Below are 27067 nucleotides of genomic sequence, written 5' to 3'. Positions count from 1 at the left end.
CAGCAGGTGTCATCTGCCTCCTGCATTCATTTTCTCCACTTCCAGAATAGCCCGATTTTTGCCTGAAATCCCTCTCTCTGCCTCTCACCTGGTGGTTAGAATGAGGCAGGTGACCCAGGCCTAAGCCAGTCAGAGCATAGGATTCTCCTGGGTCATGCAGGGTGGCAAGTTGGCTTGAACTGGTCCAGACAGAGTGAACCTCAGATGCCCGAAAAGAGTAGAAGTGAGTGTGAAAAATCTGCTGCCATCTCGTGACTACAGGGCAGGGCCAGAAAGTGGAATGGGAGCTGAGAGATGGGGAGACCTGGGAACTTGGGATTTACTGAGTCTCTGAACCCAGCTCTGACTGAAGCCAGAACTACTCCTAGAGTTTTCAGTGACAAGAGTTAAAAATCTTCCGCTTTTGCCTAAGTTAATTCGAGTTGGTTTTCCGCCCCTGAAACCAACAGTCCAGACTGACACATTCTGTCTCCGAAGTCGACTATCTTTTGTAATAATGGAGGGAAAAGAGAATGGTTATATGCAACCGCAGATGGTTAGAGCTGTACAGGCCTTCAGGATGATCCTATTCTTCCTATTTGCTTGAAGCATGACTTCCTTGGGCCTTAGGGACTTTTGCCTTCATAGGCCCCTTCCTCCATAAAAATATTAAAAAATATATTTTGGTACTGTGTTGGTATAAAGACAAACATACTCCAAGACAGATTGTATTTACTTACTTTTCTAAAAAATAAATTAAAATATTTCCTTGGGCCTTGGACAAGATGCCTATGTACTTAATGGATAAATCAACTCCGGGGGTGTTAACTTTTCTTGCTTGTATACTTTTTTTTTCTTGTTTCTTTTTTTTTTGAGATGGAGTCTCACTCTGTTTCCCAGGTTGGAGTGCATGGGCGCAATTGCAGCTCACCGCAATCTCTGCCTCCTGGGTTCAAGCGATTCTCCCGCCTCAGCCTCCTGAGTAGCTGGAATTACAGGCATGTGCCACCATGCTTGGCTAAATTTTTGAATTTTTAGTAGAGATGGGGTTTCACCATGTTGGCCAGGTTGGTCTTGAACTCCTGACCTCAGGTGATCCTCCAGCCTCGGCCTCCCAAAGTGTTGGGGTTACAGGCTTGAGCCACTGTGCCCAGCCTGATGTATACATTTTTGTCATGGGCATATATTTGTGATGAACAGTTGGTTCCTAGGGCAGGCACATCACTCTTCAGCTGATCTACAGCGCATATTAACGGCCACATCAATGAAGGCCATTTATGAATTAATAGAACAGGTATAACAATATTATGGATCCCGGTGGGTGAGGGCTCAGACTAGTGATCACTTCCGATTGGCTGAATGCATTTGTGGTCTGATTAGGCTGAATGTGATGGGGATGGAGCGCACAGCAATGCTTACTTCTGATTGGCTGAATATGCTTGCTGTCTGACTGGCTGGAATGTAACAGGACGGCACTAAAGAGCACTGCTCACCTCCGATTGACTGAATGCACACGTGGTCTTGCTGGCCTAAGTGTTAGCCAGAGACCCACAGACTGCAGGCTGAAGAACCAACCCTCTCATGAAATCATGGTGGTTGTATCAGAACAGAAACTTCTCATTTGTGTCGATAAATCTCTAGCATAAAATGTCGCCAGTGCAACTCTGTCTGTAAAGGTAGTGGAAATCCACGAGCGTTTATGTTGCACAGATGACCTCAGACCTGTCCTCCACAGAATGTAAGCCTCCAGAGGGTAAGCATCCTGCCCTCACTGACTATCTGGATGCTGCCTTGGGGACCAACAGCCTTTGCAGGCCTGGGGCTGGGTCCGACTTTAACTCCTGGTGGATCTGGGCTGCCAGAGCTCAGCGGGTGGGAGAGAGCTCCACGTTCAGCTCCATCGTACCCCCTTTCCCATGCCCCCAAAGGGCCTCTCTGGCTTTTCCTGAAAAGTCCCACACTGAGGCTCTGGGACTCTGCCATTGTAGGTGGAGCAGGGTAAGTAGATCACGGGAATTTTCAAATATTCAGGAAGAAGCAGCCCAGCTTAAATAGCCATGAGGCTTAAGAGTGGGTCTGAAGGTGCGCCCCAGACCAGCAACATCAGCATCAGCATCAACAGAGGACTTGCTAGAAATGCAGATCCTCAGCTCTCACCCCAGACCTGCGAATCACAGCCTCAGGGAGGCCCGGGAATCCTTGTTTTAACAAGCCCTCCGGGGGACGCCGATGCATGCTCAGGGGTGGGGACCTGCGCTCTGTAGGGTACCTTCCCTGAGAACACAGCTTTTTCCTTCCTTTGGAGGAGGATTTTCTGTGACAGCTTTGCTGACCCGCACTCCCCGCAAACAGGCTCCCGGGCCGGCTCTAGCCCAGACAGACAGGCCCTAAGACCCCATCGGCGGCGCCCCGGGCGTCCCACTGGCCCAGGAGAGCTGAGAATCCCGCTATAGCGTCCCCTTTTAGCGCTCTCCACAACACCCAAGCCGAATAGGTCAAAATCCTTTAAGCGTTTTGGCCTTGACTTCTCTTACTGAGGTGGCAGCGATAGGTAACCTGTTATTTAAGAAGCTCCAAAGGCCGCGCTGCTGCGCTGTGACCACGCATCGGGGGGACCACGTTCTCCTGCGGACGGTGGATCCCGGGTCGCTGCGCGCGCTCTCCGCAGCCTCCCCGCGCGGCCACTAGATGGCGCTGTTGCACTTTCCCATCGGCTCCGCGGGGCGCGCCGGCGCCCGCCTCCTGGCTTCCCAGGGTCCCACCAGAGTCCCCGAAGTGTAAAAACAACGTGCCACTGTGAGCTGAGGCCGGTCTCACTGAGATGTCCAGGAAATGATATGCAGCCGGGAGGCTTGGCCTAGAGGGAACGCTGACTGTGGGACTGTGGCTGCAGAGCCTTTCAGGACTTTACAGGTCTCCCTCTCCGCGCCCCGCATGCTGCCCCCCCTGAAGCCCAAGCCCCTTGGGGTGGCAGAGTTCCCGTCACGGACCCTAATATCAAGGCCCTCCCTTGCTGAGCGCTCGTAAAAGTGGCGACAGGCGATTTTCTTCTCATGGGAAGGCTCTAATCTGATTGCATCCCGCATTCTTTTGTGTCTGAGCATCAATTCAGCCATGACAAGGAGGAAAAGGAAAAACGCCACAGATTGGCAAGGGGCGCGCAGAAGGCCCCGAGAGAGAAGGAGCGATCTGCTGGGCTTGAGGACTGCAGGGCTGGGCATGTGAGCGAGGGGTCCGTGGGCGCTGTGGGAGCAGAGCAGGGACGGCAGGGTCGGGCCGGGACTGAGGAGACACTGGCTGCGGGGGGCTGCGGGACACACGCAGCAACCACGGCCTTTCCAGCAGCAGTCTCCTTGGAGGATGAGGCCGTAATGGTGACAGTAATAAACACAGGGCGGCAATGAGAACAAACGCACTGAACTCTCACTGCACCCCTACTAGGGAGGGACTGTGGTGTCCCCAGTACACAGGTGGGGAAGTGGAGGCACAGGGAGGCGGAGGCAGGATTCCAAACCAGGCCTCTGATTCCAGGGCCTCCTTGCCTCAAGCCAGAGACCCCAAGGTCTGCAGTAGAGGTCCTAGGAGCTGTGGTGTCCCGATTGAGGGGGCTGCCCCAGCCTGGGGCCTTCTTGGGATGTGTCTCTCCTCATTGGCTCCAGGGGCAAGGAGGAGCCACGGGACCCAGGATTCCCGACTGTTCCACCCAAGGCCCCACCTCCTCCCTCAGCGCAGCTTTGCAGGCACTGGGGCTCCCAAAGGACAGAGCTTTGAATCCACCTGGGAGGTTTAAGAGAAAGTGCTGAGTCCCCCATGCCCTACCCCTGAGACTGCTGACAGGCATCGTTGAGGGCTGCAGCTTTGGAATCGGGCATCTTAGGAAGAGGAAGGCACCACAGCCACGGCACAGAAGACTAGGTGAGGGCAGTGGGAAACCTCTGCACCAGGGCAAGCGGTCGGCCAGAGCGGACGTGTCCATAGGGACCAGATGGAGAGAGGGAGGTGGATGAACATGAAATACGAGTGCAGGAAATTGCTGTGTAGACAGCACCCCTGGAGCTGAGCGAGGCTCCCGGCAGGGTCTCCTCTCAGTGACTGGCGCTCCGCTCACCTAATTGCTCAATCTGGGATGCCTGGGAGCTGCCCTCGCCGCTTTCTTGCTGCGTGTTCTCAGGCAAATACTTCAACGAGCCCCTCAAGACCACCCCTCAAATGCCCCGCTCCTCAAGCCTCCCTCAGCTCTTGCTTTAGTGTTCCAGAAACACACTCTAATTCAGGTTTCTGGTTTTACTTTCTCATAGGGCCCTGTGTTAGGGCGTTCGTGTATTGTTATAAAGAAATACCTGCAGCTGGATAATTTACAAACAAAATAAGTTTAATTGGCTCACAGTTCTGCAGGCTGTAGCGCATGGTACCAGCACCTGCCTCTGGGTGGGGGCCTCAGGAAGCTTCCAATCATGGCGGAAGGCGGGGGGTGGGGTGGGAAGCCAGCATCACAGGCGAGAGCAGGAGCAAGAGAGAGGGAGAGTGTCACACACTGTTAAACAACCAGGTCTCAAAGACTCACCCACTGTGGTGGGGACAGTACCAAGCAAGCCATTCCCGCGGGATCCGCCCCCATGGCCCAAACACCCCCCACAGGACCCACCTGCGACATTGGGGTTTACACTTCAACATGAGATTTGGAGAGACAGCCAAATTATATCAGCCCCCCCCCCCCCCAGTTTACTGCCTTAAGATTTTTTTTTTTAATTTAAGAGATGGGGTCTCACTCTGCTGCCCGGGCTGGAGTACAGTGGTGCAATCAAAGCCCACTGTAACCTTGAATTCCTGGGCTCAAGCGAGCCTCCTGCCTCAGCCTCTCTAGTAGCTGGGACCACAGATGCCGGACACCACGTTCAGCTAATTAACTACTTTTTTTTTTTTTTTTTTTTTAAAGAGGATATCACCATGTTGCTAAGGCTAGTGTTTTAGATCTTTTTGAACTTCTCCCTTACAGCTTTTAACAGTTTGTTATGACCCATCTACTGGTGTGATTTTTGGCCTGTCTCTCTGCCTCCCCCTCCTCCTCCTCCCTCTTCTCTTCCTCCCCCTTCTCCTCCCCGCTCTTCTCTTCCCCCCTCCTCCTCATCCTCCTCCATTTCCTCCTTCTCCTCCTTCAGGCTGTAAGCCTCCTGAGACTGTCAGTTTTGCTCCCCACTGTGATAGGGCCTGGAGCAGCTCCTGGAATCCAGTGGGACTTAAGAAAATTGGAATCAGCCCTCTCCTGGGCCCCAGGCTGGTCCCCACCCATGCTGGTCACGCTTTGCTGCCAGCTTATGCTCTAGTGGTAGAACATTCTCTCCCTCTGCCTGCAGTTACTCAAAGATGAGATTTACAAGCAGACTACTTGGCCAGGCATGGTGGCTTATGGATGTAATCCCAACACTTGGGAAGCTGAGGTGGGCAGATCACTTGCGGCTGGGAGTTCGAGGCCAGCCTGGGCACCATGCAGAAACCCAGTCTCTACTAAAAATACAAAAATTAGCTGAGTGTAGTGGCACCTGCCTATAGTCCCAGCTACTCGGGAGGCTGAGGCAGGAGAATCACTTGAACCCAGAAGGCAGGGGTTGCAGTGAGCCGAGATCTGAGATCACACCACTGCACTCCAGCCTGGGTGACAGAGTGAGACTGTCTCAAAAAAAAAAAAAAAAAAAAAAGCAGAGCTTTTATTTGGAATTAATTTTAAATTGACAAGAGATGCAAAAATGCAGATGGTACAAGGCGCTCCTGTGTACTTTTTATTGCAGCTTGCTTGTGTGTAATTTTTTTTTCGGAGCCATTGGAGGGTGAATTATATGGAACATGGCCCTTTGCCCTTCAGCACTCCAGTGGGTATTTCCTAAGAATGGAGATAACCTCTTATGTCATCACAGTGCAGTCACTGACACCACTTTGCATTGATACAATACTTTCATCTCATCTACTGTCCGTATTCTAATTTTGCCACTTGGTTTAATAATGTCCTTTGAAGCATCCCCCCTCCTCCATAGTAGATGATCCAGTTTAGGGGCAGATGCTACATTTAGCTGTCATGTCTCTTTATATACGTTGATCTGGACCATTTCCACAGCATTTCTTTGTCTTTTATGACATTGGCATTTTCGAAGCATATAGTACTTCTGCTTTTAAAAAAAGAACCTTCTTTATTTTGTGTGTGTCCGATGAGTCTCTGTAATTATGCAGGAACACAGAGCAGACGATTTTATTTCTTCTCAACGTATCCCATGTGAAAGCAGATTTAAAATCAGAACCATCTTCAAATGCCTTCTCATAGCACAAGCTATTAATATTTTCATTTCTCTTTGCTACCATGGGATCTGTGCAATGCTGGAACGTCAGGAGATGGCTCTCTTTCAATGTGGACTCTGAAAAAAACTCATTTATTCTCAGCTGTGGTTGAAAGACCTTAATAAGCCTCCTGGCTTCGAGCAGGAAGGCCGGCTTTAGGCATGAGTGATGCTGGCAGTTCCCACCCTTCCCAAATGCCATTTTCCCTGTCGGTACTGCCCGGGCTGCGCTATAAAGTCGTCCCCACAGAGCAGCTGTGGCTGGGAACAATCGACCTTTTACCTCCGCGGTGGTTTCGCTACATCGTTTTGAAAACACTCCAGTGTGCCGTACCACAGCGGGGCTTCCAGGGAGACAGTTGGCAGGCTCCCTTGCCCTCTGGGCCACCTCTCTGCACTTGGAGTGCTGCTAAAATGCCGATGTCCCAAGAAGAGGGGACACCGGAAGCTATTACTGGCCATTGGCTACTGAAGATGGCCTAATAACTGGGTGTCCCTGGGGAGGATGGTGGAGAACTGGGACACAGGGGTGCATGGTGCATGGTCTCTGGGACTGACAGCAGCGGTGACACCCTTGTAGACATCCCTGTCTGTGTGGCCCTCACTGGTCCCAGAAAAGAAAAAAGACATATCCTTGTTGATGCTTTAAAGCATCCATTGAGAAAGCAGCCAGGAGGTGGAAAGAGAACCACTGTTCACTGTTTGAGTCTTGGGTTCAAATCTTGGCTCTGCCTCTGGTGAGCGAGGGGTTTTAACCGCTCCTGTGCCTCTTCGGTGTCCACAGTTTGTGGGGACGATAGAGGGGGTGATCTAGGGAACAGACATCATGTCTGCTTATAGTCAGAGCTTCCACAGTGCAGTGCGCCGCCTCCTCCTGCCTCTGACTACTCTGTACTCCCTCTGCATTGAGATGGGGAGGCTACGTCACCATGCCCCAGATATGGAAATAATTGTCACCAAGAAACACCTTATCCTAATTACAGTTTCCTGCAAACAAGAGGCACATTCATAAGAGGAAGCACCGGGTTGGTCAGGGTGATTGGGTTGGTCAGGGTGATTGGGTTGGGGAACATGGGTCAGAGGTCTTTATTGTGCCTTCCGTGGGATGGAGCAGAGAGGCAGGGCAAGCAGTCTCAGGATTGGCAAATTTGAAGAATTTCCAGGCTCCAGGGCATCCAGGGTGTCCCTGGTTGTCTGGCACCTGGCCCTGGGGTGATCAGGGTGGATGGATGGTGGCTCAGGAGGGTGGGAACCTAATGAAGGAGGATGCTGGAGAGGGTGTGTGAGATCAAGATTTGTTTGTTTGCACTTGAAAAACATACTTGGGGGTGGGGGGCAATTTGTTGACTCTCTTAGGAATCAGCTATCGCTGGAGGGGCAGTCCCTTCAGGGTCAGCAAAGCCACAAATGTCATAGCATCAGAATACAGAAATAAAAGAAATCAGAAGACATGTTTGATGTGGGTACTTCCTTCCCCTGCAAGGAGTATATTCTAACTTTGGACAGCCCCCCAGGAGGCTGCTCTCTGGGTCCCCAAGGCTATGGCTTTGTTTATGGTCTTCTAGAATGCATGCTTCACTGACACAAATATTAACTTCCTGGGTGAGCACAGAATGGCTAGATTCTTCATTTAAATGGGGATGCTTCCAGCATTCCGTGAAGCTTGGCAGGCAGAGCAGTGCCTGCAGAGGACTTGTCAAAAGCCTCTCTTCAATCTGTTTCTTGCTCAACAGGTCAGCCAGCACAGTCACCAGGAGATGCCTGCTTGGGGTGGGTTGGGGAGGCCCAAGAAGAGGACCGACCCCTTGGGAAGAGAGTGGCAAGCTGGCTTTGCATGACAGCCTGTCTCAGTGGAGTTTGCGTTCTCTCCGATGGCAAGTCCGAAGGGGAAGCAAAACATGGTACAGACCGCTCTGGAATGTAAGGGCTCTGAGCTCACTAGGTTTTGTTTGCAACTGGGAATGAGGCCATCTCGGGTGACCAGCCCCAGCAGGGAGCCGTAGAGTCAAGTGGCCCTGCACATTACTTCCTGTGTGTGTTTGTGTGTGTGTGTGCACTTGTGTAGGCTGTGGGGCAGTCAAAACTGTTGTGAGCTCCAGGGGTGACGGTGAAGGTCAGTGCTGTGCAAGGCCACTCATGGGCCACAGTGGGTACACACTTGGGGCGGAGTAGGGAAGAAGACCACCTTTTTTATGGCTCTCTGAAACTGAAGAGTTGGGGGCTACTGATGAGGATTGATGTTGTCAGAGTTCTGGGAGGAGCAGCTGACTTGATATCAACAACTGGGCTTGAACTTGAAAAATCTGGAAGGATGGTGAAACACTTTGACAGAGAGACTACAGCGCATTGGTCAAGCCAAATTGCAATGCCCTTTATTCCAGCCTTTTTTTTTTTTTTTTTTTTTTTTGAGACAGAGTCTCGCTCTGTCACCCAGGCTGGAGTGTAGTGGTGCAATCTCGGCTCACTGCAATCTCCACCTCCCAGGTTGACGCCATTCTCCTGCCTCAGCCTCCCGAGTAGCTGGGACTACAGGTGCCCACCACCACACCCGGCTAACTTTGTACTTTTAGTAGAGATGGGGTTTCACTGTGTTAGCCAGGATGGTCTCGATCTCCTGACCTCATGATCCGCCTGCCTTGGCCTCCCAAAGTGCTGGGATTACAGGCGTGAGCCACTGCGCCCGGCCCATCCAGCCTTTAAGTTTCTCTGAGAATGTGCAATGTGACTTCCTCCCTCCTCCTCTTGTTTCCTTCTTTCCCTTTTTCCCTCCATTCCGTACCTACTGTGAATCAGTCACTGTGTCTTAGGCACTGGGGACAAAAGGCCCAATGCTGGCCTGCGTGGAGTTGATAATCTAGACCAAGGTTCTTCAGCCTCAGCGTTATTTAGTGCTCTGGGCTGGGGAATTCTGCTGTCAGCAGCTGTCCTGGGAATTATGTGGTGTGCAGTTGCCTCTCTGGATGCTGCCTACTGGATGCCAATAGCACCTCCCTCTGCTCCAGTATATGGCAATCAACAAATGTCTCCAGACATTTCCCAATGTCCCACGGGTGTCAGTCTCCCTGGTTGAGAACCACAGGTCCAGTGGGGAAAACAGCCAACCCATCAGCCTGGGCAATACAGCTTGCATAGCATGGCCGGAGTGCCCGGATGGGCCTACTCAGGAATCTTCTCCTGATCAGAGTCTGGGGCAGTGGGATTTGCAGTAGGTGTTTAGTACATACCTGTTGAGAAGGTAAGACCCCCAAATAAAACCACAGCAGGAGAAGAACTTTTTTTTTTTTTTCTAGACAGAGTCTCACTCTGTCGTCCAGGCTGGAGTACCAGTGGTACAATCATAGCTCACTGCAGCCTCCAACTCCTGGGCTCAAGTGATCTTCCTGCTTCAGCCTCTGAGTAGCTGGGACTACGGTCATGTTCTACCGCACTTGGCTAATTTTTTAGTTAATAGTTGTTGTAGAGACAGGTTCTTGCTGTGTTGCTCAGGCTGGTCTCAGACTGTTGGCCTAAAGGTATCCTTCTACCTTGGCCTCCCAAAGTGCTAGGATTACAGGTGTGAGCCACCACACCCAACTGTCTTAATATCATGGGGCGCTTGTCCTGGATTCTCTGCATTGGTTCCGTCAATCAGGTATCTGTAAATAAGATGAAGAATAAAATGACCTTCCTTGCTAATCTCTTTCTGCTTTTCCTTTACCTTGAAATAAGTGCAGTGGAGGAGAATGAGTTCATTTGGTGGCAGGCCTGCAACCAGAGGAGGTTTTCTACTTTTGAGTAAACCTCCCCCTTAATGTTTCTGTGGCCTTTTTAAGAGGAGGCAAAGAAGAGGGTCCTAATAGTTTTCCTTGTATCTGATCCAGGGCAGGCAGCTTCAGCTTTTGCCAAGTGTTTGGTTACATCTGACGCTTGGTGAAGTCACATGCATCTGCTGCCCTGATATCCAGGAGAAGGAACCATCTGGCTCAAGAATCCATTACAGAAGAGGCCGTCAGCACCCGTCACTTGTGCCTCCCCATGTCCAGCTGAGTTTCTTTCTCTCTGATCAACTCCAAAGTGTTGATGAGTCAATCGATGCGGCCCTTGCCACTGCGTCTCACTGGGAATTCCAGTGAGGTGGCCGTCTGCCTGCGTGCGTGCCAGCTAGCTCCTCGATCAACGCACACTTGTTTAAAGTGCTGCAGGATGCTGCTGGAAAGGATTTGCTTTGGCTCATTTGGCTGTTGAAAAAGGCCACGCCTGCTTCAAGTTCCTCAAATACTCGGGGGTAATTACAAGCATTTTCAGAAAACAAAACAGCCAAATGGAAAATTTTTGTTACAAAACATGCTTTGGCCACTTCAATAGTTGAAATGACAAGAGAATGGAAACCCCCTTAAGTGAGATCTTGCTGTTTTTGAGAACATATTCTTTAAGAGGAAAACTGTTCTAAATACTAACAATGGTGACAGTGGTGCTGTTTATGATAACAGTGACAGATCCACATAATTTCCTTTCCCAAAGGTTCCTTTCGGTCACTCAGGCTCCCAACCTTGGAATAATCTTTCTTTCCTGCATATCATCTCATGGTCAACTAGTTGCCAAGATCCCTAGGATTTCCACCTTTCATCCCACATTGCTGTTTCTCTCCTTTCCATCCGCATCACCTTTGTTCAGCTCCTCACGTGTCTTTCCTAAACTTTGGCAAGGGCTGTCTAACCTGTATCCTTCCTCCCTTCCATTTTATCATTCACCTTTCAACCATTTCCCAGAAATTCCATTGTATTAGTTACCTGTTGCTGAGTAAAAATTAGCCCAACATGTGTTGGCTAAAAACAACAAATATTTACTATGTCACATAGTTGCCAAGGGTCAGGAATTTGGATACATCTTAGCCAGGTGGTTCTGGCTCATGGTGTCTCATGAGGTTTTAGTCAAGATGTCAGCTGGGGCTGCAGTCATCGAAGGCTTGACCGGGACTTAAGGATCCACTTCCAAGATGGCATGCTCATATGGCTATTGGTAAGAGACCTCGGTTCCTCCCTAGTTTTTGATAGGAGGTGTCAGTCTCTCATTACATGAGTTTCTCCACAGTGCTGCTTGAGTGTCCTTATGACATGGCAGCTGGCTTCCCCCAGAACAGGTGATCCATGAGAGGAAGCGAGGAGGACAATGCCATGCCTTTTAAAACCTAGTCTTGGATGCCAGACACCATGTCTTCCTCATATTCTGTTAGAAGCTGGCCCACATTTTAGTTTAGAGGAGGGGAATTAGGTTCCACCTTTAGAAGGGAATGGTGTTGAAGAATTTGTGGACATACTTTAAAATGATCTCATCCCTTATGTAAACATTGCTGTCTGTGTTTTCAGGGAATTTAGTCCCCAGGCTCTTCTATGATTGGTTTACCCAGTCTAGACAGACAAGCTGCCAGGAAAGTAACCCAGTCCTGGTGCATCTTTCCTTAAAAACCGTTACAGACTGCCCCGTGTTTAAAGAACTCAGCACAGAGTACCCCTCCCACCCTCTGCCACCCTTAACTTTCCTTCCTTCCCTCCTTCCCTCCTTTCCTTCCTTCCTTCCGTCCTTCCTTCCTTCCTTCCCCCCCTCCCTCCTTCCCTTCCTTCCTCTCTCTCTCTCTTCCTCTCTTTTCTTTCTGTCTCTCTCTTTTTCTCTCTCCCTTTCTTTCGATGGAGTTTCACTCTGCCTCCCAGGCTGGAGTGCGCTGGCACCATCTCAGCTCGTTGCATCCTCCACCTCCCAGGTTCAAGTGATTCTCGTGCCTCAGCCTCCTGAGTAGGTGGGAATACAGGTGCCCGCCACCATGCCTGGCTAGTTTTTTATGGTGGGTTTTTTGTTTTTTGAGATAGAGTCTTGCTCTGTTGCCCAGGCTGGAGTGCAGTGGTGCAATCTTGGCTCACTGCAACCTCTGCCTCCCAGGTTCAAGCGATTCGCCTGCCTCAGCCTCCCAAGTAGCTGGGACTACAGGCAAATGCCACCACGTCCGGCTAATTGTTTTGTATTTTTAGTAGAGATGGGATTTCACTGTATTAGCCAGGTTGGTCCTGATCTCCTGACTTGTGATCCACCTGCCTCGGCTTCCCAAAATGCTGGGATTACAGGCATGAGCCACCATGCCCCGCCATTTTTTTGTGTTTTTAATAGAGACGGGGTTTCACCATGTTAACTAGGCTGGTCTTGAACTCCTGACCTCAGGTGATCCACCCATCTCGGCCTCCCAAAGTGCTGGAATTACAGGCGTGAGCCGCCGTGCCCCACTGCCACCCCTAACTTTTAAGGTAACTGACATTTCTGGCCATATCCTCTCCTACTCCGCAAAGGGCAGCCTACCTGCTAGTTTACCTGGCAACTCGCTCTCTTCTGGACATATCCTGTGCTGCAACAATTCCCACTGCCCTCTGAACTCCTGCTTCTCCCTTACACCCAGTTTTAATCACCAAGCCCTGCTGGCTTTACTTTCTTAATTAGTTCACAAATAGTTCCCCACCTCTCTCTCTCTCTCTTTCCAGCTCAGGGTCAGACGCCTGGCTTCTCATCAGGAGTCCTGCAAAAGCTTCCCCTCTGGGTTCTCTCTCCACCTTTGCCTGCTTCCTTACCAATGTCTGGAGTTGCCCTGTGACCCACCTAAAGTGTGAATCTGACCACATCCACTCTGCTTAAAATCCTTCCCTGGCCTTGCAGCAATGACTGGATAAAGTCCAGCTTCCTCCTGCAGAATCCAAGACCCTCTTACAGGTCCTCCAGCTGACGGTCCTCTCAAGACTCCCATGTCTTGTTCTTGCAGCACCGCACCCCAGGCTGTTACAGACACACTGGGTGGTGCCCACCTTTTCCCTTTGCTTGTTTCCCTTTGGCAGGTGAGTTGAAGAGCCACTGGGAAAGAAAGCTGTACAAGAGGGAACCCACGTGAATGTAAGCCTCAAGAGCCTGAAGACATCTAGGGGAGCACTCAGCCTTCCACCTGGCAAAGAATGGGGCTCCTCAGTTAATTCTATGTAGGCCTCAGAGGACAGGGTACATATGGATTCTGCAACCAAGGTACTAATTAAACTCCCTAATGATCTTGACCTGGAAAATGAGGCTCTTTGCCGAGCCCCCTGTAAGCCTGGCAGAGCCGCTACTAATAACTCATAGCATATCTGGCAGAGTAATATGCCCAGAGGAATTTCTGCTTCTTTGTGCATTTTTAAACTCACTTCCAAATTAGGGAAAGAAGGACTTTCTCACTTTTGTGCAAGAATCCACATTTCTGAATGGTTCCGCCCTGTTCTTGCCTAACACAGGCACTGTTGTGATATGATGTGGATGCCCAATTAATATGAATACAGTTGACTTTTAAAGAGAGCAGTAAGGGAATTCTGAGCTCCCTCACACTTTGCTAAATGCAAAACAAAGCTGTCTTCTGCAATGACCTTCCCCTTCTACTCAGAGCTGTTGCGTCTTGGGAAGGGTTTGATTCCTTTGTCTGGGAGTCATTCTTGTGGGCATCACTGTCCAGCACTGGCATGGATGGAGCTTACTGGATGTTTCCTTTTCTTGTGGTGTGTGGTGCCCTTTAGTGTTATTTGCGAAATATTTTCCTTTGTTCCCACTCTGGCCACATGCTAGGGTTGCCCATCCTGGCCCTGTCATGATTGGATGGTGTCAAGTAATTAGCTCACATCAATGATTGTGCATGGATCGTATCCACAGACTGGACATTTAATTGTCATTATGAGACCCTCCAGATCTCTGTTTCCTCCTGGCACTGCTGATCAGAACCATTTGAGATGGTAATTGTTCAGTAAGCCTGGATCTCTGAGCAGAGTCCCCTTGCTGACCTGTATCGTGATTTGTAGCCCACTGAGATTTTGGAGTTGTTTGTTACTGCAGCACAGCCTAGCATATCCTGACTGATCTATAGTGTTTGGCATTTTCAGCAACTTAATATTTACCATAACTTTGCTTGCACAAAGGCAGTGTGCCTTTGCTGTTTTGTCAATTCACAATTCTTGTGCGAATTTTCACCAATGGCCCATTAGAATTTATTATTCTTTTCAAGGTTGGGAAGAGGATGTTGTGGACTAATATCTTTGGCAACTCAGCCCAGTGCCAAGTGGTCTGATGTCTGAGAATGACCTTGGCATACTTTGTGAGGTTAACCCTTCCTGGCTTAAAAACAGATGCCCCAGCTTTGGCCAGGCCACTCCATGGTTAATATTGATAATGACAACTGATGGGGTGCCAACTATGTGCCAGGCACTGAGTACCTCTAATTATTACTATAACTCTATAAGTGAGGCTGTGTGTTATTCCCATGTCTCAGATGGTAACACTGAGGGACAAACAGGGCAAACCTATTTAAATAGATTGCCTAACCTCTCTTTGATAGTGGAGCCCAGGTTTGGTCCCAACTCTGGATGTAAAAGTCTATGTTCTTTTTTATTGCACCTAGCCAACTCTCCTTTGTAAATTTCTAGGAGAGGGATGAAAGGTGCCTCTTTCCTTAGGGATGTTATAGAAATTATCCTGGATGGTATTAGCCCGTTGATATTCTGTGTTTGGTTGGATGTCACATTTTTATTCATTCATTCATAAATTCATTCATGTATTTATCCACACACTAATCCATGCATTCACTCTTTCATAAATTCATTCACTCATTTGCTCATTCATTAACTCATTCACGCATTCCTTAGGCTTTGATGAGAATCTGTCAGGTGCTGGGTTTTGTTTGGGATTGGGATTTAGACAAGGACTGGTTAGGATTTCTGCCTTCAACCTCAGTGGACTCACAGCCTTGGAAGAATAGCTCTGTGTGTGTGTGTGTGTGTACGTATGTATATATATGTATACTATACATATGTGTACACCCACAGCTGTTCCTCCAAGGCTGAAGGCTGTAAGTACATACATGTATTCATATATACATACATATATGTACACATATACATATGTGTACACACACACACACAATGGTACAGATACGTCCAGGGAAGTATGAGCCCACTGAGGAGGTGGCTTCTGGTCTAGATAGGATATAAAGCTGTGTCAGGGCTGGCTTCCTGGAAGAGATGATAGTTTTAGAGTTTTTTGTCTTCTATTTTTCTTTATGAGTTTTTCACACTCCCCCTGACCCTCATTCCACTAAATTCACAGCCTGAGGGTCAATGTCATTATCCCCAGCTATGATCCTTCTGTTTATGAGGGTCACAGTGTCCATGGCTTCTATATTCCATCCCCTTCCCCTTCCTCTTCTCCTGTCCCCACTGTGGTGTCATTATTTCCCACATCTAGAAGGTTAATGGCCCCTTCCAAGGAATGGTGATATGGAATCCTAGCTCTTTGGGGGCATAAATAGATTTTTTTTCCCCAAAGTTTGGCCTGTCACTTGCTCTTAATGGCTTGAGGTTTGTTGCAGAACTATCCGGCAGGAAAAAATGAAAAGGACCCTCTGATTACGTGCTCCTAAGTTGGCTGGGGTAATTTGAGCAGAAACGGCTTTGCAGCTCTGGGGAAAAAAATGTAATTCTCGTGTATGAAAAGCGTGAACCAGAGTTGCCATGTTCACTTCTTGTTTTTAAAGCCCCCACAGGCCAAGTCACATATCTGGGTCAGAGGGTCTATTGATTACCTGTCAGGCCCTGAGGTGTGGGTGATCAATAATACTAACATACAGGAAAGGTGGCCTTGAATGCAGAAATCCCATCCATTTTTTCTCGCCTGTAAGTGCTTTGCAGGGAAGCAAAACTGTCTAACCTAGGGCCACAAATGACCCAAATCCTAAAACTGTTCCTACAAACCAAAGCTTTGGAAATGCCCCGTTCCAAAGGAAGCAGAGGCAGGTTGTTGGCGCCGTCTCTCAGCGTTCGGACAGTGGGGCAGACAGGGAGGCAGGGGAGTGAGGAGGCAAGGGCGTTCAGCAGAATTCTTGAGGAATAGAGACAGAGGTCCCTCGCACCACAACCTTGACCTTTCATTAATGTTTAATCAGGTGCTTGGAGCAAAGTACTTTCAAAAAGTCCTGAAAATCCTTATGACTAATGAAACATTCTGTGATGGGAAGCCTGGCTTTGCCTGGATCTGCTTGTGAAGCTCTCCATGAACCCCTTTCTTTTTGGGGGGTCCCCTGCGCAGGGCATGCACTAGTTTTTATTTTTACTTTTTTTGAGACGGAGTCTCACTGTGTCACCCAGGCTGGAGTGCAATGACACCATCTTGGCTCACTGCAACCTCCTGAGTTCAAGCGATTATCCTGCTTCAGCCTCCCGAGTAGCTTGGATTACAGGTGCCCACCACCAAGCCCAGCTAATTTTTGTATTTTTGATAGAGACAGGGTTTCACCATGTTGGTCAAGCTGGTCTCGAACTTCTGACCTCAGCTGATCCACCCGCCTTGGCCTCCCAAAGTGCTGGGATTACAGGCATGAGCCACCGTATCCGGTCCATGCAACAGCTTCTTATTTTCTGTCTGCCAAGGGGGCCGAGTCTGAGGCCTGTTTTGATGAGTCAATGTCATATGGAATGCTGTGGCTCTTGCAGCCACCTACCCAGTATCCAGTTTCCCTTCCTTCTTTCTAAGGGACTCAGATTTTGTTAATTCCCCTGCTTCTCCCTGGTACAGCCATGGGAAGCGGAAGTGTGGTCGACCCCAGGTGACTGTGCTGAGTCAAGGGGTGAACATTGGACCTTCCTTGGCCCAATCAGAAAAGTGCTGGAGGCCACTCAGGTGGGAGGGGTTCTCACTCCTGCAGGATATAAGTGGTCTACCTTGTCTACCTTCCAGCCCACCTGGATGACACGGTCCATCTGCTTGATGGAAGGCTGCTGATGGAGCCATTGGTGGATCTCCAGGGGACCAGAGTGAAGATGACATTAAGACCATGGATGGCAGAGTACAATTTCTGAAGGCTCTGTAGAGTTGGTAGATCAACATCCTACCTGGCTGTCCTGTTTATAACAGGAAATATTCAATGTCCATATTTTAAAACCAGTTGGAATCCAGGTTGTCTGTTGCTTGTAATTGAAAACATCCAAACTAGGCAGTGGTGGATACCTTGGGCATAAGCTGCCATCCTGAAATGTGGCCAGGCCGAGCTGGTGGACATTATAAAATCCACAAGTTGGGCCATCAGGTGTGGGAAGGGAGTCAGAATCGCAGAATGTCTGAAAAGAAATGGCTTGTGTTGCCCACAGTAAAGCCAGTAGGGTTCATCACATATCTTGCTGGGAGGTCTTGGTGGGCATTGTCTGGTAGGGAAAGAGTGTGGACGTTGGATGCCACACACCTGTGTGGGCAGATTGCTAGATAGTCAAGATTGATCAACAATACCAGTTCCACTTGGGTGACATGCTTTAATGATTGTCATGAGCACACGACTGATGGATGTTACCCTCAATGGTGCTTTAAAATGGTTTCTTCTGTAAAAGCCAGCAAAATGTAGACAGTGAGAGAGCAACCTCTGGCACCTTCAGGTACCTGGAAGCACAGGGCAAGAGAAAATGCACCTGGGGTAGGAGGAGAAGGAAGGAGTGACCCAGTTCCACCTACTCACCCACCTCAAAGTCATCAGTCAAAACCTTAGACTTCTAGCCCCAGGTTCACCAAAAGTAAAATCTCTTGGGATAGGGCAAGTGTTCTCAGCAACTTTTTTTTTTAAGCTAAAGTCTTTGAACTCTTGCGTTGAGTACTCAGCAGTGGTGGGAGCAGCAGGAAGATGACAGGATTCTGTCCATGTAATCCAGTTGAGGGATTAACTGTGTGAGTGTGCACGTGTAGGTGTGTGTATGTGCACATACTTGTGTGCATGTTTGTGTGTGCACACATGTGTGCAGTGTTCTTATGTGCATGTGTGTTGTACATGTGAGTGCACATGTGTCTGGTGACGGAGACAAGTAGGGCTGAAGGGGAAACAGCAGAAGCCTGGAGATTTGGAGAAGCAACAAGGGCAGTCCCATCTGCTCGGAAATGAAGAGCACAGGTGGCTGGGGGTGTTGGGGGTGGGAGACGGCAGCAGAAGATCCCCTTGTAGGGAAAGGGCCTCATAACCCCCCACACAGTTTCTGGGACTGCTAGCAATTCCCCTTGCAGGAGAGAGATTGTCTGCCTCCCTCTATGGATGAGGACATGGAAGGCAGGACTTTAGTGAGCAAGTCCCTCAGCTCACGAGCGAGACTCAGGAAGGGAGGGGAGAGTCTGGTGGGAGAGATAGTGTTTCTCACTGGCCTGTCTCCCCACGAGCTGTTGCTGCGCCCTGGGCCACTCCTTCCTCTGTGCCTACCTGAATTTCTTGTCTTTCGAGACTCCAGGTGGTGGCTACCTTATCAATCTTCCTGCTCCTTCCCAAGGCCCAGGTTGGAGCCCCTCTCTGTGTTCAGGAGGACTGGGGGCTCCCCCTACCCTCGCCCCATGTCTTTGTATTGCTATCCCAACTTTAATGCTGTGCTTTTCTGGAGACGTTGGGATCCTTGAGGACAGAGCTGTGCCTTATCCACTGTTATGCTGGGTCCCTTACTAAACAGGTACTGAATGCACTAATCGCAGCCTGGAGCTAGGGGAGGCCAACAGATACCCCTTTGCCTCAGTGTTGTAGGTATGGCCTCTTGGGAACTGTGTAGTATTTTTTTGTGGGTGAGTGTGAGTGTGTGTGTGAGTGTGTGTATGAGAGAGGGAGAGAGACAGCCTGCATCATTCTGCACTGTGTCCTGCATATGTGTAGTCACAGCCCCATTTACAACACCTAGAGTGTGGCTTGAGCATGTCCCAGTTTTCATCAGACTTGGGGATGCCTAGGAAAAGAAGGAGAAAAGTTAGTGAGCAGCAGCAACAGCAGCCTGGGGCAGGGGAGGAGGGGCCTGGCCAGAAGCCCCAGAGGCCCCAGTAGCCGATGGTGAACTGACCTTGTACAGGATAAGCTGTCCCGGTAAAGTCCAAGTCAGAGGCTCAGTCTCCATTCAGGACAAACTTCTATAGGGTGAGGAAGGAGCTCAGACAGGCTGGCCTTGGGATCTGCAGCCTCACTTTACTTGTTCCAGAAACAGAGATTCTATTCGGGGTGGCTGGCCTTGAGGGGGTGTCTAGGAGCTCTGGGAACAGTGCAACTGTGACGTGCACAGTGCCTTTTTTTTTAGCCCAAGGTTATGTGTGGTAAACGATGCATGACATACAATCTATCATCTTACCATTTTAAGTGTACAGTTCAGGGTATTAAGTACATTCACATGGCTGTGCCGCCGCCACCAGCACCATCCATCTCCAGAACTCTTATTGTTTTGCAACACTGAAACCGAAAACTGAGAACATGAGGTATTTGGTTTTCTGTTCCTGTGTTAGTTTGCTGAGGATGATGGCTTCTAGCTTCATCCATGTTCCTGCAAAGGACATGATCTCATTCTTTTTTATGGCTGCATAGTAGAATCTCCTTTATTTTTAAGGCTGAATAATAATCCCCTTGTATGTATGTATGATCCATCCAGTCATCCGTCGACAGGCATTTGGGTTGCATGGGGCATCTTTAGTATTTCGATCATCAAATAATTAAATAAGAGGTTGGAGTTTACACGCAGTGTTTTCTATACCGTTGTCTCATTGATTCATTTCCCTGAAATTATATTCGTGTGGTTAACTTGATCCTTCTGTGGGAAGGGGCCTGGGAGGCAAAGAAAAGTATGAGTGTGGTTCTGATGCAACCCTTAGACTTTCCTGTGGCGGACAGTGGGTGGACGTCTCAGGTTGATGGTGTCGCAGGTGTCTGTGCAGGGATGGGGTGTTTCTGCCGGAACTTACCCAGCTTCCCCACCTTGCCTTCTTTATCTGCGCTGGCTGGCATGGCACGGTGCCCTGCCACTGATGCTGGAGTCGGATGGCCTGGAACTGAGTGTGTGGCCTCAGGCAGGTGACTTTGCTTCTGTGAGCCTCTCTTCATTTGTGGTCCCCAAAAGTGGCCTTGGGAAAGAAATGAGAGAGCACAGTGTCTGAACAATAGTCCTTTTGTGATAAATGGTGGTTTTCTTCCTACTGCTCTCCCACTTGGTGATCATGAACTTAAGAGAAAACATTCCCTGATTTTTGGGGACCCACACACATGGTGATGTGCTGGATGTTGTCACCCTGGTCAGTCTGACTCCCCCGACCCCGGACAGTTGGGCTCTTCCTGAGAAGCCCATCTCACAACGCGTTTGCAGGAATTCCCATGAGTGATTCCCAATTCCATTATTCAGGGATGCAGTGAGGCCCCAAGGGCTAAAGGTTGTGGCATTGGAAGCAAAACCTACAGCCCAGAGTCAGCTTGGGTGAGAGGCCCATGGGGCCCTCACGGCACCGACCTCAAAGACCTACAGGGATGGAAGCCCGGCAAACAGAAATCCTTCATAATTGCCCAGAAGTTCAAAGCTACTGGTCCGTTAGGTTAACGGCCCTGCAGATCTCATGGCTGGATCCGAAGCAGCGTTGGCGGAGTTCACAATGATCCTGGTCACCTTGGACGTTTTATTGTGCCACTCCCTTGCAACAAGCCTCCATCTCAACACAGATGAGATGTACTCCCAAGTAAGGAGTTTGAAAAAGCAGGAAGCACCAGCAGATGGAGCACGAGTTCGGGATCCCAGCTCAGGCTGGTGCGGTTTGGGACCCAACACACTTGTGCATTTCTGTGGGTTCATCCGCACAGCACGTCCTCCACCGGGGCCCTACCTGCTTCCCACCACTGCGGCCCGGGCCCCTTCCCTGCTCAATTCAGCCCTTTTCTTTAGAGCTCAGGTCCACCCTCCTAGAAACAAGAACACGATGACTAATTATAAAATCATTATATGATTAAACTCAATTAACTTCGAATAACCCTTGAAATTTGCTTAATGTCAGCCTTTGGCCCCGCTTGAACTGTTAAATATTGCTCTCCTTTGAAATTCCAGTGAGACCAGCTGGTTACAGTCCACTACCTGGCGTGATCCCTGGGCCCTGTGGGGCCACGTGTCTTGGAGTGCAGGGCAGGAAATGATGGCCTGGTGCCGAGGGTCCGGAGCACAGGTGAGGGAAGAGGTTGGGGGAGATAGTGGTGATGGAATTTGGGAACCTCTGGCTCTGCTGGCTATTAGTTGACGAATGGCTGGGAGGAGCTCTGAGGTGGCCTTTCACTTGGGCTCTGACAAATTTGTTCAAGCCTCTGAGTTTGAACTTGGTGTCTTTTTTGGGCTGAATGGTGGGCTTCTAGAACTCCTATGTTGAAATTCTAATCTCCAGTAGCTCAGAATGTGACTGTATTTGGAGACAGGGCCCTTAAAAATGTGATTAGGGTTAAATGAAGTCATCTGATGTGACTAGTATGCTAATAAGTAGAGGAAATTTGGACACACACACACACATGTGCAGAGGGAGATCATATGGAGACACAGGGGGACGGTGGCCGTCTGCAAGACAGAGAGAGGGGTCTCTGGAAGAAGCAACCCTGCTGATGCCTTGGTTTTGGACTTCCACCCTCCAAAACTATGAGGAAATCAACTTCTGTTGTTTAAGCTACCCAGTCTATGGTACTTTGTTGAGGCTGCCTGTGATGGTTAATATTGAGTGTCAACCTGATTGGATTGAAAGATGCAAGGTATTGTTCCTGGGTGTGTCTGTGAGAGTGTTGCCCAAGGAGATTAACATTTGAGTCAGTGGACCGAGAGAGGCAGACCCACCCTCAATCTGGGTGGGACTATCTAATCAGCTGCCAGCGCAGCTAGGATAAAGCAGGCAGAAGGAAGTTGAATGAGAGTGGACTTGTTGAGTCTTCTGGCCTTCATCTTTCTCCAGCGCTGGATGCTTCATGCCTTTGAACATTGGACTCCAAGTTCTTCACCTTTTGGACTCTTGGACTTACACCAGTGGTTTGCCAGGGACTCTCAGGCCTTTGGCCACAGACTGAAGGCTGCATTGTCAATCCTCCTTAATAAACTCCCTTTCATATATGCATCTAGCCTATTCTGTGCCTCTAGAGAACCCTGACTAATATACTGCCGTAGCAAACTAATACAGCACCCTCCATTCCCTGTCTCTCTGTTAGCCTAGAAGTTCAGCCTGGAGTCCTGATAGCAGGGGTGGGAGGCGGGCACCCCTCAGACTAGTTACAGATACAAAGATGAAAGTTGGGAAAGCAAACCAGGGCCCTGCGGGGAGGCTGACAGCCTCCCAGAATTTCAGGTTAGAAAAAGTATTAATATGTAAGAACTGGCTTAGTCTCTGGTACCCTGATTTCCTCACTGGTAAAATTGGGATGATAAGTGTGTGCACCTCATAGTGTTGTGAGGATTAATTGAATTAACTAAACGTATAGCTGCCTGGCAAAGAGGGAGCAATGGGTACGCATTTGCAATTGTGCTCATTTTCTATTGCTGTGTAAGAAATGACAACGTACTTAGGTACTTCGGGCAACCCACTTACTAGCTCATGGTTCCGTAAGACAGAAGTCTGGATGCAACATGACTGAATTCTGTGCTTGGGGAGGTGGCCAGGCCACTGCACCTGGGGAAAAGTCCACCTCCATGCTCAGTCTCTGTCTTTGCTGGTTTTCAGCTGGGGGTTCTCTCAGCTCCTAGAAGTCACCCACATTCCTTGACCTATGGTCCCTCCATCATCAAAGCCAGCCACTGAGAACCTCCCTTGCATGGAACCCCTCTCATGCTTTGAGTCTCTTTTGCTAGGAAGAGCCCTGCCCCTTCTAAGGGCTCAGCTGATTAGGTCACACTCAGTCAGGATAACCTCCTGTTCTTAAGATCAACTGATTTGGGACCTTCATTACACCTGTAAAAATCCCTTTATGGAAGCATCTGGATTAGTGCTGGATTGAATATCTTGGGGAAAGTGTGCGTATACCAGGGAGAGGGAAGCTTGGGGGTCTTCTCGGTGTTCTGTTTATCACGGCAGGTCTTGTTAGTACATGTGGATCCTTCCAACTCTATCTGGGGAGCTCACTTTGGCCAAAACACTCTGGTCTGCTTGGCTTTAGATATTTCCCCTGCAAAGCAGGGCTGCAGTAAGATGAGGAATGAGGCATTTGCTTTAGTCACTTTGTGTGCCTTCTGCTAACCTGCTGGAAAGAGGTTCAGAATGTCCTTCAAAATCCCAGCCCCTTTACCCTTGATTGATTGCATCACCCCTTTCTGGTTGATTTCCCTCTTGGGGGTTGCTGTATGGTGATGAGCAACAGTCCTTGCTGTGGTGGCCCTGGGCGTCTCATAGTTTGAGCAATCATCAGCCTCTCCTCGGGAGAGGTCTGGAAAGGATGCCAGACCTGGAGCCAGAGGCTGCTGGCTAAAGACCTCACTCACTCTTATGATTAACCACCTAATCTCATTTCCTAATTTCTAAATTAGGACTTTGAGAAAGATTTTAAGGATTTCATAAGAGGAGGCATATGAACACATTTTGCCCTTGTAAAACATCAAGCAGACATGAGACAGGTGTTATCGTCCACTTAGATCACCCAATAAGTGAACTTTGCAGGCTGGCTAGAGGAATTTAGATAACTCAGAGTCCTGAAATAATTTCATATTTGCTAGTTAAGTCATTGTTCCTTTATCGGGAAGGAACCTATCATCTGCACGTCTTGACGATCTTCCACGTTCTTCCTCCTGAGCCATGTTGACTGTGTGAGTGAATGCCAGAATCTTCCCTCTTAAGCTGATAATGAAGCCCATGGTTGACTCCTGGATGCAGCTGGAAAGTTTCTAAAGTCTCCACCTAAAGGATGTGATTTTGTGCTACAGGTTGGCCCTCAGAGGTTCTGGATGCTGCTTCTGGTGGTATCTGCACAAGTTCCTCACATGGTTCTTCCAGGAAATGTGTGCCCAGTCCTGAGTGGCTGAGACCTTTGATGCTTCTGCACTGAGGGGAGCTGTCCACTTTCACTGTGCCCATGGGCAACTGAGCCAGATGGGTGTTGTGATGATCTTTGTGGTGGTGAATTTTATGTGTCAACTGGAGGGTGTTTTTGGGTAGATGAACATTTAGATTGACGAGCTCTGGGTAAAACATGGTCTGCCACCATGTGGGTGGGCCTCATCCAATCAGTTGAAGGTGATTGGATATTGGGAGGGGCCACCTCCCCATGTGACTTTCCCAGTTTCTTCACATTGGTTTTGTGCACAAGCATGACGTGGGAATGTGATCAAAATGTGACTTGATTTTCTCCCCACTGTTCCTTCTGAGTGTGGACTTTCCCATGGTGCCTGGGCTCTGTGACCTGAAAGTCCTTCTGAGGTTATAGGAGCTCCTACAGCTTCTGCAGCAAACACAGTCTTCAGCAGGCATGGAGATGCCCGCTCCAGTGTAATACTGAGCACTCTGACTCTGATGAAAGTCAGAGCATCTCTCCTCCCCAACTAGAGCCAGCCATATGGCCCAGGTGAGGGCATGGGCTTAGCTCATTTGCTTGCTTCTCTTCCCACAGGTTTCAAGTTCTGCTTCTGCCTCCCTCAAGGCTAGAGCTTGGGAGAGAGAAACAGGGAAAAGAGGTAAGAATAGCTTCACTTAATGTCTTAGGTGGTTCAGGCTGCCTTAAAGAACACCACAGCCTGGGTGGCTAAAATCACAGACATTGGTTTCTTGTAGCTCTGGAGGCTGGGCAATCCCAGATGGAGGTGCCAGGATGACTGGGTTCTGGGTCGTGGGGAGAGCTGTCTTTCTGGGTTACAGATGGCCGCCTTCTTACTGTGTGCTCACATGGAGGAAGGAGACAGAGCCAGCTCCCTGCGGTTTCTTCTTATAGGGGCATTATTCCTATCATGAGGGCTCCACCCTGAGGACGCCATCTAAACCCAATTATCTACCAAAGGACCCATCTCCAAATACCATTACGTTGGGGGTTAAGGTCTCAACATATGAATTCTGGAGGGCACAGGGCAGTCCCCAGCCTTGACTCACGATACCATGGGTTACTGTTAGCTCCCTGCATCTGGCCAATCTCCAGAGCTGCCTCTTCATCACACGCAGGTGCCTGCGGGTCCTTCAGAGGCAAAGGCCCTCAGGAAGAGGGTGATGCTCACCTCACACAGGCCTCTTGGTGGCATGACCTCTTTTAAAATGTTCCCAAGACAAGCTCTAGCCTGTGGATTCCTCTCTGGGTCCCTGACCTTCTGCCTCAGCTCCGGGAGATCCTTTCTTTAGATCCTCAGGCATGGGCCAGACACAGCCCACTGCACCGCAACTCAAGGGCCCTTGCTGAGCTCCTCCAAGTGTCCCTTCAGAGCCCCTTTTTGCGGGAGAACTTGCAAATTGAAACCTCGAGGGAAGGACCCAAGATCCTCCCTATTTCTCAGGAGCCCTGAGGTCATCCGCAGCCCTGGCCACACAGGGTGCATAGGATCTTACTCGTCTCTGCTTCCATCTCCTCCTGTTGTCTGGCCTCTTTTGTAAGCTGAGTCCACGTGGTGTTAGAGCTGCTGTGTTGACTACATCTGCCTGCTCTGTGTCTTGTGGCCCAGCTTTTCAAGAGAGACCACCACTGGTTTCTGCCAGACCTTAGAACGGTTAATGGGATCCCCAGGATGTATGTTTTGCCCTATTCAGTCCAGCTGTGGCCACAAGACCACGCAGACCAAACACAGCCACCAAAGCCACAGGCTGGACGGGAGTGGGACAGGCATCTAGAACATGCCTCCTGTAGCCTAGGGCGAGACTTTATTTTTCCTTATGGGCTGTGGTGTCCAGCTCATTACTTTGCAAGAAATAGGTACTGGGCTCACCAGTGAGAAGAATATAGATCGTTTTTAGGAAAGGCGTTGTGTTTGTCTTTTTCTCTATATGCTGGCAGCACCATGCAGCATGCTTTATATGATGACGGTGCCTGATAAATATTGTTGACTTATTCACTGGGAAAAAGCCGGTCTAGACATGCCTTCTGGAAACGTCCAGTAAGCCCCATTATTCCTTTTTGCAGTCAATTGTTGTGGAATGGGCCTTTTGGCATTAATCCTGAAAGGGCAGTAAACAAAGATGGCTGTATAATTTTATTGTCTCTGATCTTCCATCAAAGCCAGCTTCCTTGCCTCCACCCTCATCTCTGCCTCATTGCTTCTGGGTTCACCCCCAGTACAGCTGTTGGATCACGCTAATAGCCCTTGGATCTTCATTGTGAACAATAATGTTTGTTTCCAGAATAATTGACTCCAGCGGGGGAAACAAAGGGTATAGAACACTTTATAACACTTACTGTGAAAAAGCGAAAATAAAGAATTTCCTTGATGGCATTTAGTTCAGGGAACACAATTCATCGGAGTTGTCTTTATCTACTTATGTTTTAGTGATTAAATGCTGGGGGAAAATAGCCTCAGACATAAAATACGAAGAGCACTTCTGGCAAAGCCTGTCGGTTTAATTCAGATGTTAAACATTTTCAGCAGGGTCAAGTGCTGAAGGCCTGTATGCTTTGTCCTTCGAGTGAAGCGAGCTCAAATAAAAAGGAGATAATCAGTAGCCCCAACCTGGGATACGTGGCAACGGGGAAGGGGTTAGAGGTCCCCATTTTACAGGAAACGAATGTTTCAGCTCTGGGGCTCTGAGAAAAGAATTTGAAATGTGGGTAATTTCATTATGTAAAAGGCAGCTTAGAAAAATCCTTGTTCCAGGAAAATAGATGGCTTATTTAAGGTTGATTAAATTGGAACTCTCTCACAACAATTTTGTCTGCCTGCCATTTCCCCAGCTTGGACAAGGGGACATTCCAGTGGAGGAACGGGGCAGAGCAACTGCTCGGAGGAGGCCCTGCCCCGTTTCCATGTGTCATGAGCTAATGGCCAGGAATGGGTGGGCGTTGG

At 49.2% G+C, this 27067-nt stretch overlaps 1 long non-coding RNA gene across 1 annotated transcript in view; it reads left to right on the top strand.

Annotated features, from left to right (window-relative positions):
* The first annotated feature begins 3485 nt into the window (after positions 1 to 3485).
* The window catches only part of LOC130540843 (uncharacterized), a 98762-nt gene continuing 75180 nt past the window's right edge, over positions 3486 to 27067 (top strand). Inside the window, exon 1 of the long non-coding RNA XR_008954842.2 lies at positions 3486 to 3894. This is a non-coding gene — a long non-coding RNA (uncharacterized LOC130540843). The remainder of the gene's footprint in view (positions 3895 to 27067) is intronic.

The sequence above is a fragment of the Pan paniscus genome, chromosome 16 (genome assembly GCF_029289425.2).
Source record: "Pan paniscus chromosome 16, NHGRI_mPanPan1-v2.0_pri, whole genome shotgun sequence".
Lineage (NCBI taxonomy): Eukaryota > Metazoa > Chordata > Mammalia > Primates > Hominidae > Pan > Pan paniscus.
The sequence above is the reverse complement of the archived record's forward strand: the minus strand, read 5'-3'. Positions and strand labels throughout refer to the sequence as shown.